The sequence below is a fragment of the Orcinus orca genome, chromosome 4 (genome assembly GCF_937001465.1).
Source record: "Orcinus orca chromosome 4, mOrcOrc1.1, whole genome shotgun sequence".
NCBI lineage: Eukaryota > Metazoa > Chordata > Mammalia > Artiodactyla > Delphinidae > Orcinus > Orcinus orca.
In genome coordinates this window covers 43,533,023-43,546,998 of record NC_064562.1, presented here as the reverse complement: position 1 = coordinate 43,546,998, position 13,976 = coordinate 43,533,023, and the positions used below count along the sequence as shown (strand labels likewise).

At 41.1% G+C, this 13,976-nt stretch overlaps 1 protein-coding gene across 1 annotated transcript in view; it reads right to left on the bottom strand.

Annotated features, from left to right (window-relative positions):
* Window positions 1-13,976, bottom strand: part of RASGEF1B (RasGEF domain family member 1B) — a 451,463-nt gene that overhangs the window by 352,713 nt on the left and 84,774 nt on the right. The window contains exon 2 of the mRNA XM_049709378.1: window positions 1,936-1,974. The gene's annotated coding sequence lies outside the window, so the exon portion shown is untranslated. The remainder of the gene's footprint in view (window positions 1-1,935; window positions 1,975-13,976) is intronic.

The following is a 13,976-nucleotide window of genomic DNA, read 5'->3' as shown; positions in this document are numbered from 1 at the left end:
ATCCATACTAAAAGAATCATTTACATAAATATAAAAGAGATTCATGTGTTAATACCAGCTCATGTAAAAATGTCTTAAGGGCTCATCGAAGGACATTAAGCTTCACGTGGTCAAGAGAAGGATATGGCTTTTAAATAGAAACTCGTGCCATCTTATAGTGTATTAGTAGAATGTTAGTGCTGCACTCAAGAATGCCTACAGCTTATCCTTTCATCATAGACCATGGCTTCTGCAGTGCCTGCCATACACAAAGTTTGTAAACACAGCTTGCTGAATGAAGAGTAAAAAGCACAATTCTTGACATTGGTTACAAAAACTATGCCCTCCCCCCCCGCAAAAGGATAACCTGGTCTAGAAGCCATAATAATAATAGCTAATATAGCATTTCTATGTGTTGGGCACTGTTCTAAGCACTTTATATATGTTAACTCATCTACCTCATGAGGTATGCCTCATGAGGTATGTACAACTATTATCCCCATTCTACAGATGATAAAAGTGAGGCACAAATAGGTTATGTCACCAACCCAAAGTCATGTAAGTAACAAGTGGCAGAGCCATTTTTTGAAACCAGACAGCCAGCTCCCAGCAGCCATGCTTTTGGAAATCAATCATTATCAATGTCCTATCAGAAATAAAGAAGAAAAATAAATAGCCCTGCAATGGGGTGGGGAGAAGATTCAGAAGAAAGCGTATTAACTGGCTTCACACTGAAATCGGTAGGCAGAAATCAAAAGGAGGCAGATACTGGCTCAGTAAAATGAAGAACTAACTTTCTAATCCTTTGTCTCACTAGTGAACAGGTAGGGTCATTAAGTTCCCTGTCAGTAGAATATTCAAGTGGAGGCTAGAGGCCCATTTATAAATTATATCGATGGCAGTCCCACTGTGGGAAAAGGGGGAGACTAGAGAACCCCTAAAGTCCTTTTGTTCTCTAAGCTCTATAATTTTAAGAATTCCACATGGACTTTGCTCTCAGGGAGCTGAGAGCAAGACAAACACAGCAGAACTCAATCAAGATGGAGACTTAACAGGCAATAAAACAACGATCAAGATAATGAAACGATGGCATTCAGAACAGTGGGCCCTCACACCACCTTTAAAGATGAAGTTCCCCGCTACCTATTTCCATATCAAGCAAATTCAGAAACGGAAACAGCCCAGCAAACAATGTCATGGTGTCAAATCCTTAGAAATGCCAAGTAACTAATATATCAGGCACAGGTCAACTCTTTATGCACCTGGTTTTCCATATCAATAGATAGCATCAAAGAATTTATTTGAGTTTTCAGACTGTGAAATCGCTTCTTTCCCCTCCAGAAGGAGAAGATCTAGTTAAACCCGAGATTAAAGAGGCGGATAAAAGTGCCCCCTGGACTGCAAAGGCCAGGAATTAGACACGCTGCTGCTGCTCTAGCAGGCAGTCCTCAGACATGATCCATTACAGGACGGCTTCCATCAGATGCCAGCGAGGCTAATCCTTTTGCAAAGCATGACAGCTTCTCAAACTTGACTCTGGTGAATCCAAACCAGATTTTTATGCTATATGATCAGCTTTCCAAATACAAAATCATTTTTATATTGTTTTGGGTTTAGGTTTATTAGATTTAAATTTGCAAACAAAGATAGAGATGCCTGCAATGCAGCTTGCCCTGAACTCCCTTGATGCTCACCTTGCAGAATAAAATATCAGATAATAGCGAGATAGAAATATATGGAAACAGAGCTTCTTTAGCAGAAAAGGTTGTCAAACAATAACAGAGTTTGCCACAGCCTTAAAGAGAACCATTCAAATTTCCATCTCTGAGGAAAGAAGACTACAATATGTCAGCAGAACATTCTCATTGATACCATAGCTTTTTCAACCGAATGTCATCAATTCTGAAGCTTTTTATTACTCTGACAGCAGGCTGCAATTCCTGGAGGCTGACTTACCTTTTTGCAGTCACTAGCCAGTGTGCTGAGATTGGTGGTCTGCAAAACAAGAAGGTGGGAGACACATTAGAACTGGCAAAGTGTAATGCTATTGACCCTGCCCCCATGCATCTCCAATCCAAGGTGGCTACCACCTCCTGTGACCCCACTGATTTCTCTGGATTTTAAAGTATCTGCCCTTCACTGCTCCCACTGCCACCCCCTCCAAGTCAGAACATTCATTATGGGCCAACGATGATCCAGTGAAGTAAAGACTCTTATTTACCTTTATTTCACAAATAAAGGACCACAGCACAATTAGGTTAATTGTCATACCTAGGAAATAGCTAGATCCGGAATGAAAATGAAGCAGTCTGACTCAAAAACCCACCTTATCAACCACACACGGCACTCTCTTTATCTTGAAGAGATATGTGCAAATTGTCAAATGCCAAAATCTTTCAAATGACACCTGTAAATAGCCTGAGTGATGGAGTGGAGCTTCTCCCCATCCATGAGATATGTGAGTCTGAACAGCAGTATCAGGGTTCTTGCTGTCTCATCCCCAGTCCCCTTAGCTCCCTCATTCTCCCTGTGATTGACTTTTTACAGTTGTGTGAATATTTTCTTGGCCTCATGAGCCACTAAAAAGGCACTTTGGCATTCAAGGCCAGTTGGGATTTACATGCAAGTTTGTTCCTTTTGGACTATGCTATGAAGAGTTCAATGGACATAATGGTATTAAATTTTTTTCAGTAACATTTTCTACTTTTTAATTACAAAACTAATATATATTCTTAATGAGCCAATCCCCTTTCTAACCTATTCTTCTGAGGTAACCAATAGTAAAAATTTGTATTCATCCTTCCACATTTTCTCTATTTTTATGCAAATGCATGTATATGTTAATTGTGTGTTTTATATTACACAGGTATATAAAGAAGTTTCTTCTTTCTTGAGATCATACCATCCTACTAAGGCTATATTATCAACATCTTTCCAGTCAATTCACGTAGACTGACTCATTCTTCTTAATAGCTGTATAACATTCCATAATATGGATATACCATACTTTATGTATGCTTTCCTTTATTGGTAGATATTTGATGGTTTCCAGAATTTTATTCTTTTGTTTTTGCTTTGCAATAAATATTCTTTTATATATATGCCATATATGTATACATATGTATGTGTGTATATATGCATGTACATATGTGGTATGTATATATATGTGTGTGTATATATATATACACATACAGTGTATATGTATATATATGTGTGTGTGTGTATATATATATACATACAGTGTATATGTATATATATGTGTATATATATACATACACTGATAATTTTATTTTGGTTGAATAGAGTCAAAAGAACTAAAAGAAATGTATAACAGAGACTTTGGTATGGCTCAAAGATCTAATGTATATAATCTTTCTCCCACTTTCTCCTCATATAACATAAAAATATTTGTCAACCCATCTAGGGTTTTGATTTGTTTTCAGACAAGCAGTAAAAAAAAGTTAAGAATCTGGGCCAGCACATATTCTGGCCCAAAATAAAACGCAGTATTAAAGGACAGAAAACACAGACATGGATAAACATACAAAAAAAGTATCTTTAATGAAGAAAAATTAAGTTTAAGGTTTACGTTGGGTGTGATCTTTAAATTTGGATTGCTGGCGTTTTCATTTGTGTTTTTGTTGTGTTTGTGAAGGAAGGGGTACATATTCAGAAAGTTTGAATTAAAAGGGGAAAAGAGAAAGGAAGAGAGAATTTTGGTGATGGGAAAAAAAGAGGAAAAGCCAAAGTCAAGATTGAGCCAGTAAGGAGAGAGAGAACAGCCAAAGAAGCAAACAGCTCACACATGTTACACTGAAACACCCCACCTACAATCTTCTCCCCAAATATCTTCCCCATGACCTTTTGTCATCTTTACGCGTTTGTAACCTTTTGTCATTTTACGTGTTTGTACACTGAGCCCTGTATCATGAGATTGACCTCAATGTTCACTCTCAGATTTCTGCTCCAGGGAGGGAAAGACCCAACAAGACTTGGACATTGCTGTAGCCCCATTACCTAGCCCAGTGCCTGGCACACACAAAAAACGATGCCCACTAAATATGCACTCGATGGGAAAATGCCAAAAAAAAAAAAAAAAGACTGCAGCCCTTATCCCAAAACACTGTTTTGGAAGCACAGCGCTGGAAAAGCAGACTCACACGTCATAGCATTACAAAGTGAAACCCAGGGAGAGACACAAAAGGCTCCTGAATAGTAGTAAAATACATTTCCTCTCTATTTAGCATATACCTATTGTCTAGTATCCACTTGGTTTGGCTAAATCAATTCTTCAGCGTTGGGCCTATGAACACTTCGGACTGGATAATTCTTGTTGTGGTACTGAGCACCATAGAATGTTTTGCAGCATCCCTGGCCTCTACCCACCAGATGCCAGTAGCACACCTCCCTCCCCACGTCAGTCACGACAACAAAAAATGTCTCCAGACATTGCCAAATGTCCCCTGGGAGGTGGGGGGCTGGCAGAATCACCCCCAGTTGAGAACAACAGGTCTAAACTCTAAAGGAGCTAGTTATGGAAATGACTGTGATTCCCTGACTAGTGCAACTAATTTTTTTCCAGGAAACAGAAGTCTAATGGTGGGAATTTCTCTTCCAGATCCTGATTTCAAGTCTCACTCTCTGTCCTAAATGGCAATATAATAAAAACACTAGGGGAGAAACAAATCCCAGCTACTGAAGACTCCGTGTGGTTGCTCACGTGGGCGCAACTTGAGCGATTCTAACTGTTTTTTTTGTTTTTTTGTTTTTTTTGTGGTACGCGGGTCTCTCACTGCTGTGGCTTCTCTCGTTGCGGAGCAAAGGCTCCGGACGCGCAGGCTCAGCGGCCATGGCTCACGGGCCCAGCCACTCCACGGCATGCAGGATCTTCCCGGACCAGGGCACGAACCCGCGTCCCCTGCATCGGCAGGCGGAGTCTCAACCACTGCGCCACCAGGGAAGCCCTAATTGCATTTTTAACTAAGCTTAAGATACATCACTGGGGAGAGTAAATTAATGAACACGTCTAAGAATTCAGACATTAGCCCCAGGGGAAATGATCTTCGAAATTAAACAATACCATTCAACCTTCAAAAACAGTCTCAGGTAACCTGAGAAACATGTTTGGAGGAGAAAGGAGAGTCAGAGATGGGTGAAATTGACTCCACTAAAAAAAATTAACACAGGTAGCTCTAAATGTTACATCTGTAGCAAGGAACCACTTGAGCCAAAGGACAAACATACAGTGAAATCTCAGGACATGGAATGAGTGTGAAAGAGGTATGGCAAAGGTCAAAGAGAGTCCATATCCTTAATTTGGCCATTTTCTAAGGGGACTGTATTTATACGCTTGGTCAGTCTCATTTCCTTCTGTCGAAAGTCTTTTGCTGGCATTCCAATTTCCTAATTGCAGCTACTGTGAATGACTTTGAGTGGACTTTCTAAACCTTCCGATAATATGTTCACTTTAATTACGGAAAATGAAAGACTCAAAACATGGTGACTTACCCATGCTGTGACCTTCTTGATTGTTGCATCAATATTTTTCTACTAAAGAGGTAACTCCTAATGGGTCCCCTCCACCAAAGTTTGCCTGATGCTGCGCTTGTCACAATGAAGCACAATGACTTTTTTAGAGCACTGACTTCTAAGGCTGCTGGCAGGGCGACCAGCATGGGGTGTACGGTATTATACATGGACAGTTATAGCAATTTCCCAAAATGAATCTAGAAAGGTGAGGCCCCACTGTTATCCATTTTTATACTGATGCCTGAAATTTCACTTATTAGAGCTCTGTGTTTAGCATGAGGCTTTGAATCATAATAGACAAACCCTCGAGGAATGCTAGGGTGTTAAGAGTCACCGCAAAGGGGAAAGTTGGAAATTTCAAGTATTATATTTGTTGGTCTGTTACACCTTAGAGAGAATGAATTTATTCATTCCCTTTCCTACAAGCAGAATCTTCTTGTCTTCTATTAATTTCAAAAGCAGATTTTGATAGGAAAAAAATGAAGACTTAGATCATGAAGACACTCAATGAGATGGAAAAGATCACACAGGTCGCAGGGTGGTCTCCTTAACAAGCAGCCTGTGAGATGGAGATTAGCAGGCAGGATGTTTATTAGGGCGTGCTCTGGGATCTCCACTTGGAGAGGGGAAGGGAAGGGTGCAGGACTGAGCAGAGGGAGATGGCTGCGGTGCAAGTTCAACAAAGGTCTCAGCAAACCCAATGGGGAACTCTGAAGCTGGATTAGATTTATCTTAAGCTGGGACAAGGGAAAGGGCTGCCCGGGGAAGGGGGCAGACCCTAGGCATAATGCCTTTGTTCAGCCAAGGGCAATTTCCCGAAAGGGCTGACAGCTGTGGGCAGCGTGCTAGAAGGTCTGTGTGAAGCACTGCTCTGTCCACTACAACACACCTTAATTTTTTTTTCTTTTTTTGAAGTTTAGTTAATTTACAATGTTGTGTTAGTTTCAGGTGTACAGCAAGTGATTCAGTTATACAGATACATATATGTCTTTTTCTTCAGATTCTTTTCCCTTATAGGTTATTACAAAATATTGAGTATAGCTGCCTGTGCTATACAGCAGGTCCTTGTTGGTTATCTATCTATCTATTTATTTATTTATTTTTAACATCTTTATTTGAGTATAATTGCTTTACAATGGTGTGTTAGTTTCTGCTTTATAACAAAGTGAATCAGTTATACATATGCATATGTTCCCACATCTCTTCCCTCTTGCTCCTCCCTCCCTCCCACCCTCCCTATCCCACCCCTCTAGGTGGTCACAAAGCACCGAGCTGATCTTCCTGTGCTATGTGGCTGCTTCCACTAGCTGTCTATTTTACGTTTGGTAGTGTATATATGTCCATGCCACTTTCTCACTTTGTCCCAGCTTACCCTTCCCCCTCCCCATATCCTCAAGTCCACTCTCTAGTAGGTCTGTGTCTTTATTCCCATCTTGCCCCTAGGTTCTTCATGAACTTTTTTTTTTCTTAGATTCCATATATGTGTGTTAGTGTACGATATTTGTTTTTCTCTTTCTGACTTACTTCACTCTGTATAACAGTCTCTAGGTCCATCCACCTCACTACAAATAACTCAGTTTCATTCCTTTTTATGGCTGAGTAATATTCCACTGTATATATGTGCCACATCTTCTTTATCCATTCATCTGTTGATGGACACTTAGGTTGCTTCCATGTCCTGGCTATTGTAAATAGAGCTGCGATGAACATTGGGGTACATGAATCTTTTTGAATTATGGTTTTCTCAGGGTATATGTCCAGTAGTGGGATTGCTGGCTGGTATGGTAGTTCTATTTTTAGTTTTTTAAGGAACCTCCATTCTGTTCTCTATAGTGGCTGTATCAATTTTCATTCCCACCAACAGTGCAAGAGGGTTCCCTTTTCTCCACACCCTCTCCAGCATTTATTGTTTGTAGATTTTTTGATGATGGCCATTCTGACCAGTGTGAGATGATATCTCATTGTAGTTTTGATTTTCATTTCTCTAATGATTAGTGATGTTGAGCATTCTTTCATGTGTTTGTTGGCAATCTGTATAATCTTCTTTGGAGAAGTGTCTATTTAGGTCTTCTGCCGATTTTTGGATAGGGTTGTTTGTTTTTTTATATTGAGCTGCATGAGCTGCTTGTAAATTTTGGAGATTAATCCTTTGGCAGTTGCTTCATTTGCAAATATTTTCTCCCATTCTGAGGGTTGTCTTTTGGAATACACTTTAACTTAACACAGTTTTGCCAAGGGTAGATACTGCCTATGGCTGATGTGCTCTAGTTGATGTGACCCCTTATTAGAACTTATATGTTTGCTGTTCTTTTATGATAAGAGTCGTTGGACAGTTAGACAAATGGACCACTTGCTCAGGAGTCTAGGCATTTAACGCTTGTCTCTTCTTAATAGGAGACAAGCTTATTAACTCTGTGAGCTTAAAACAGATTGCTAGCCTGGCTGTCTTGAATTCTTCATTATGAAATGAGGAAACCCCTATTCATTTCCTTTTAGGTCATGAGAGCCCTGGCTAATTTGAAGAAAATGGGCTGGATCTTATCAGGCACATTGTTTGGAAATCAGTGAGTATAGTGCCTACTTCTTTCCTCTATCCTCTGAGGACAGAACATCTGGCTGAATAACATGGTCAGCTCTTGATTATCTACAGAGGCAGAGAGAGTTTTTCAGGGAACTCACAAAAGCATAACTTATAAAATGTCTTTATATTCAACTTTGAGACAGATATAAATTAAATATTGACAGATATATATCAAATATTTATATTTATATATTATATATTAAGTATATTTATATATTATGTATTTATTAAGATATATATCTTATATATATCTATGTATATATAAAATAATGGTTCATTTAGAAGACTGAGGTGCTTAAACATGTCTTCCTTAAATTAACATTAAGAATCGTTTGCAGAAATATTCCAAGTGGGCCAAAGCAACCCAGAAGGAAGAGTGACTTCGGACAAACAACCGAGACTGATAAGGCCTTGGTAAGACAACCTAGACCAAAGACCAGTGATCAGTGGTTCATCCAGTCCAGCCTACAAAAAGAGACTTCTAGAAGGGCAGCTGCTTACCTGATTCTCACTGGTGGGTGTGTTTTGCAAAGTGACTGAGCACTGAAAAGAGACTCCATATGTTCTATACTCCTTTTTAAGGGAGAGTTTACCTCTGAGAGTTATTACAATGTTGTTTCATTCCCACTAAATTAGGTTTAGAAAAAGAACAGAAATAGATATACTCTGCCTCTACTGAGCCAACTTCTGCCATGTAATGTCTATAACTAAGATTCATGTTTTTAAAACAGCCAACATATGACACTTATTCGATTAAATTGGAACAAAGTTGGGGGTAAACAAAGAGCATTGCTTAAGTATTGGATTATAAAAATTGAGGAATTCAGAAACTGAATTTCTGAGATAGTTGGTAATTTTGTGAAATTTTATTTCAAGTATCAGGGGTGTGTGTGTGTGTGTGTGTGTGTGTGTGTGTGTGTGTGTGTGTGTGTGTGTGTGTGTGTGTGTGTGTGTGTGTGTGTGTGTGTGTCACTCTCAACCAAATATCACCAGAGGCCAGCTAGGTTTGATAAATGGTCAAATGCAGTTGAAAGCTAAGAACCATTTAAAGGAATAATGCCTGCATAAAGCATCTCCATTTGATACCTGAAATTTGCACCCCACAGAAAACTGGATGATTTCTTATTCATTGGTAGATGTCAAGACCAGACCCACACATATTACTAACAATTTGGAAGTCTCTTATACTTGAATCAATGGGTCCCCAAAGTGCATACTACTTGGATGCTTTCTTAGACATTTTAGTTGGTCAATTTTAGGATTTCTAGACAAAGTATGACTTTCCATTTGGTCTTCATGCTTTAGTAGACTAGTACTGACACATGTGCACTGAAAATAGTGGTATCCCCTCCAGGCAAAGTGTGGCATTCATTTTTTTTTAACTGCATAATTATAAAATACAACCTGCTAAAGGAAAAAAATTATACCCCTGAATAAATGATAAAATTACAGTGTTTTCTTGTAGTCCATGAATACTGAAAATTTCAATTAACCAAGTGAAAAGCCATTGAATGTGCCAAAAGGATTTACATCCCAGACTAATGACCGTCATCTGCATCCTATTTAGCTAATGAAGGTTTGGAACACTTGTGGATAATTAAGGGAAAGCTGATGGGAGGAAATTTGAACCATAGAAAGACCAAATCTATTTATGTCTGCATTTAAAACTAAACATATCTAATAGTTCACTCAATCAAGGCATAATGTCTGTTCATTTGGAATAAGATAGATGCTCGTAAGTTAAGTAGGCAGGATAGCTCCCAAAACACAAATTTCCGTCCTCACTCATTCATTCCATAAGTAGCGATTGAACACCTACCATGCACCTCTGCCCTTGTGGATCAACCCGACAGCACCATGGTTTCCCTAATGTTTTCCTACCACTTTCCCTCTTCCATCTTAATTACCTTTAGAGCTCTGGTTTTCACTTTAAAGTAACTACCATCCATCTGTCTGTCAGCACAGCCATGGCATAGCTGCAATCCAGGGGTATGACGGGAAAGCACAGGGTGAGCAGTGGGGTACCTGGCTATTTCTAAGACCTGTCAGGGCACTTGGGAGTGGGCCCCAGACTCATTAATAGGTGGGGGTTTCGCTTGAGGAACACCAAAGACTATTAGAGGGAAGGAGACACCTGATGTTCAAGGGTAGCCAGAATAGGAATCAAGCTCAGTGCAGCTCTACTGAATTTCACCGAATAGTTCACCAGTCATCTCACTCAACTGTTATTATCCCACTTAAGTAGGATAATGCTCTCTGGACCCTCAGCATATCTCCAGCAAGTGTGTGTTTAACCAAGGGGATGCTTTAAGGACCTGCGCTCCTAGGATCTATGTCAATGCTAAAAACGGCACACCTAGCTGGCAGGCATGTTCTGGGAAGTCAACTGTTGGTTCCAACTCAGTCTTAGGCACACACATTTTGTCTTTCAGAATCTCTTCCATGTCTGAAAGAAAAGCCAGGTTAAAAAACATCAGCAAAATCAGAGCCTACACACACGCAGTTGGGTGTAACTCTAAACCAGTGGGTCTCAAACGTTAGTGTCAGGACAATCTCCTTGGATGTCCTGTGAAAACACAAATGGCTGGGCCCCAACCCCAGAGGTTCTGATTCAGGAGGTCTGAGGTGGGGCCCAAGAATTTGCATTTCTAACACAAGGTGGATATTACTGGTCTGGGAACCATACCTTGAGAACCAATGGTCTAAGAAATACTCAAAGCAAATTAATGGCAATGATAACTATGCCTTTTATGATCTCACAAAAGAAGAAAAAGTATATCTGACTGGAATTTCCATAGCCTAATTATAATTAGGACAATAGGGATAATACCTTGTGACATTTATATAAAACGTCCAATTTCTAAAGCCCCTTGACACACATTGTTTCACTTGAGCTTCCAAACAACCCTATAGAGTATCTGTTTCACGCATTGTAGGACAATAAGAAAACAGAGAGGTTAAGTGACTTGTCTAAGTTTTCTTAACTAGTAAGTGGTTAAACCAAGATTCAGGTCACTGGCCTTCAGAGGTATTTCTGGGGTAGACTGTGCCACTAGAATCGTACTCTGGGAGCATTAGGGTAAAATGTGAAATTCACTTAAAATTAACAAAGCAAGGTCACTCTAGTCTCATATCAATGTCAAAGGTTCTTTACCAATAGGTAAATATTAACTTCTTTTTACCCAGCACCATTTATAAAAGCTGAAGAGTCTTTGCATACAAAGTGAATTTTATAAAAAAGCTCCCTTAAAAGGGCAAAGTATGGGGGACCTTCAAGATGGCAGAGGAGCAAGACGTGGAGATCACCTTCCTCCCCACAAATACATCAAAAATACATCTACATGTGGAAAAACTCATACAGAACACCTACTGAACGCTGGCAGAAAGAAGACCTCAGACTTCCCAAAACGCAAGAAACCCCCCACATACTTGGGGAGGGCAAAAGAAAAAAGAAAAAACAGAGACAAAAAAACAGAGAAAAACTCCTACGGAACACCTACTGAACGCTGGCAGAAGATCTCAGAGTTCCCAAAACGCAAGAAACTCCCCACGTACTTGGGGAGGGCAAAAGAAAAAACAGAGACAAAAGAACAGGGATGGGACCTGCACCTAAGGAGGAGACGGCGGTGTGTGTGTGTGTGTGTGTGTGTGTGTGTGTGTGTGTGTGTGTGTGTGTGTGTGTGCGCGCGCGCGCGTGCGTGCAGGGGGAAGCTTGGGAGCCACGAAGGAGAGCACAGCAACAGGGGTGCAGAGGGCAAAGCGGAGAGATTCCCGCAGAGGATCGGTGCCGACCAGCACTCGCCAGCCCGAGAGGCTTGTCTGCTCAGCCACCGGGGTGGGCGGGGACTGGGAGCTGAGGCTCGGGCTTTGGAGGTCAGATCCCAGGGAGAGGACTGGATTGGCTGCGTGAACACAGTCTGAAGGGGGCTAGTGCACCACAGCTAGCTGGGAGGGAGTCCGGGGAAAAAGTCTGGAACTGCCTAAGAGGCAAGAGACCATGGTTTTGGGGTGCATGAGGAGAGGGGATTCCTTCCCTGTCTGCCCACAGAAGGCAGAGCACCGCCTAAACAAGCTCCAGAGATGGGCACAAACTGTGGATATCAGCTCAGACACCAGAGATGGGCATGAAATGCTAACGCTGTTGCTGCAGCTACCAAGAGTCCCGTGTGCAAGAACAGGTCACTATCCATACCCTCCCGGGAGCCTGTGCCGCCCGCCACTCCCAGGGTCCTGTGATCCAGGGACAAGTTCCCCAGGAGAACACACGGCGTGTCTCAGGCTGCTGTAACGTCACGCTGGCCTCTGCCACTGCAGGCTCGCCCTGCATTCCAATCATAACTACTGTACCCCTCCCTCCCCCTGGCCTGAATGAGCCAGAGCCCCCTAATCAGCCACTCCTTTATCCCCATCCTGTCTGGGCAGTAACAGATGCCTGAGGGTGACCTACATGCAGAGGTGGGGCTGAACCCCAGGAGCTGTGCGAACAAAGAAGAGAAAGGGAAATTTCTCCCAGCAGTCTCAGGAGCAGTGGATTAAATCCCCACAATCAACTCGATGTACTCTGTATCTGTGGAATACCTGAATAGATAACGAATCAACCCAAACCTGAGGCGATGGACCTTGGGAGCAACTGTAGACTTGGGGTTTGCTGTCTGTGGCTAACTTGTTTCTGATTTTCATATTTATCTTAGTATAGTTTTTACCGCTTGTTTTCATTGGTGGATTTGTTATTTGGTTTGGTTGCTCTCTTCTTTTTTTTTTTATTATTACTTTTTAAATTTTTTACTTTAATAATTTTATTATTTTTTATTTAGTATTTTTTTCTTTCTTTTTTCTCCCTTCTCTTCTGAGCCATGTGGCTAACAGGGTCTTGGTGCTCTGGCCTGGTGTCAGGCCTGAGCCTCTGAGGTGGGAGAGCTGAGTTGAAGACATTGGACCACAAGACACCTCCTGGTTCCACATAATATCAATTGGCGAGAGCTCTCCCAGAGAACTCCATCTCAACGCTAAGGCCCAGCTCCCTACAATGGCCAGCAAGTTCCAGTGCTGGATGCCCCATGCCAAACAATTAGCAAGACAGGAATACAACCCCACCCATTAGTAGAGAGGCTGCCTAAAATCATACTAAGTACACAAACACCCCAAAAAACACCACTGGACACAGCCCTGCACACCAGAAAGACAAGATCCAACCCCAACCACCAGAACACAGTCACCAGTCCCCTCCACCAGGAAACCTACACAACCCACTGAACCAGCCTTACTCACTGGGGGCAGACACCAAAAACAATGGGAAGTACGAACCTGCAGCCTGCAAAAAGGAGATCCCAAACACAGTAAGTTAAGCAAACTGAGAAGACAGAGAAATACACAGCAGATGAAGGAGCAAGGTAAAATACAAACCCACCAGACCAAACAAATGAAGAGAAATAGGCAGTCTACCTGGAAAAGAATTCAGAGTAATGATAGTAAAGATGACCCCAAATCTTGGAAATAGAATGGAGAAAATACAAAAAAAAAGATTAACAAGGACCTAGAAGAATTAAAGAGCAAACAAACAATGATGAACAACACAATAAATGAAATTAAAAAGTCTCTAGAAGGAATCAATAGCAGAATAACTGAGGCAGAAGAATGGATAAGTGACCTGGAACAAAAAAGAGTGGAAATAACTACCACAGAGCAGAATAGAGAAAAAAGAATGAAAAGAATTAAGGACAGTCTCAGAGACTTCAGAGATAACATTAAACACAACAACATTCAAATTATAGGAGTCCCAGAAGAAGAAGAGAAAATGAAAGGGTCTGAGAAAGTATTTGAAGAGATTATACTTGAAAACTTCCCTAACATGGGAAAGGAAACAGTCAATCAAATCCAGGAAGGACAG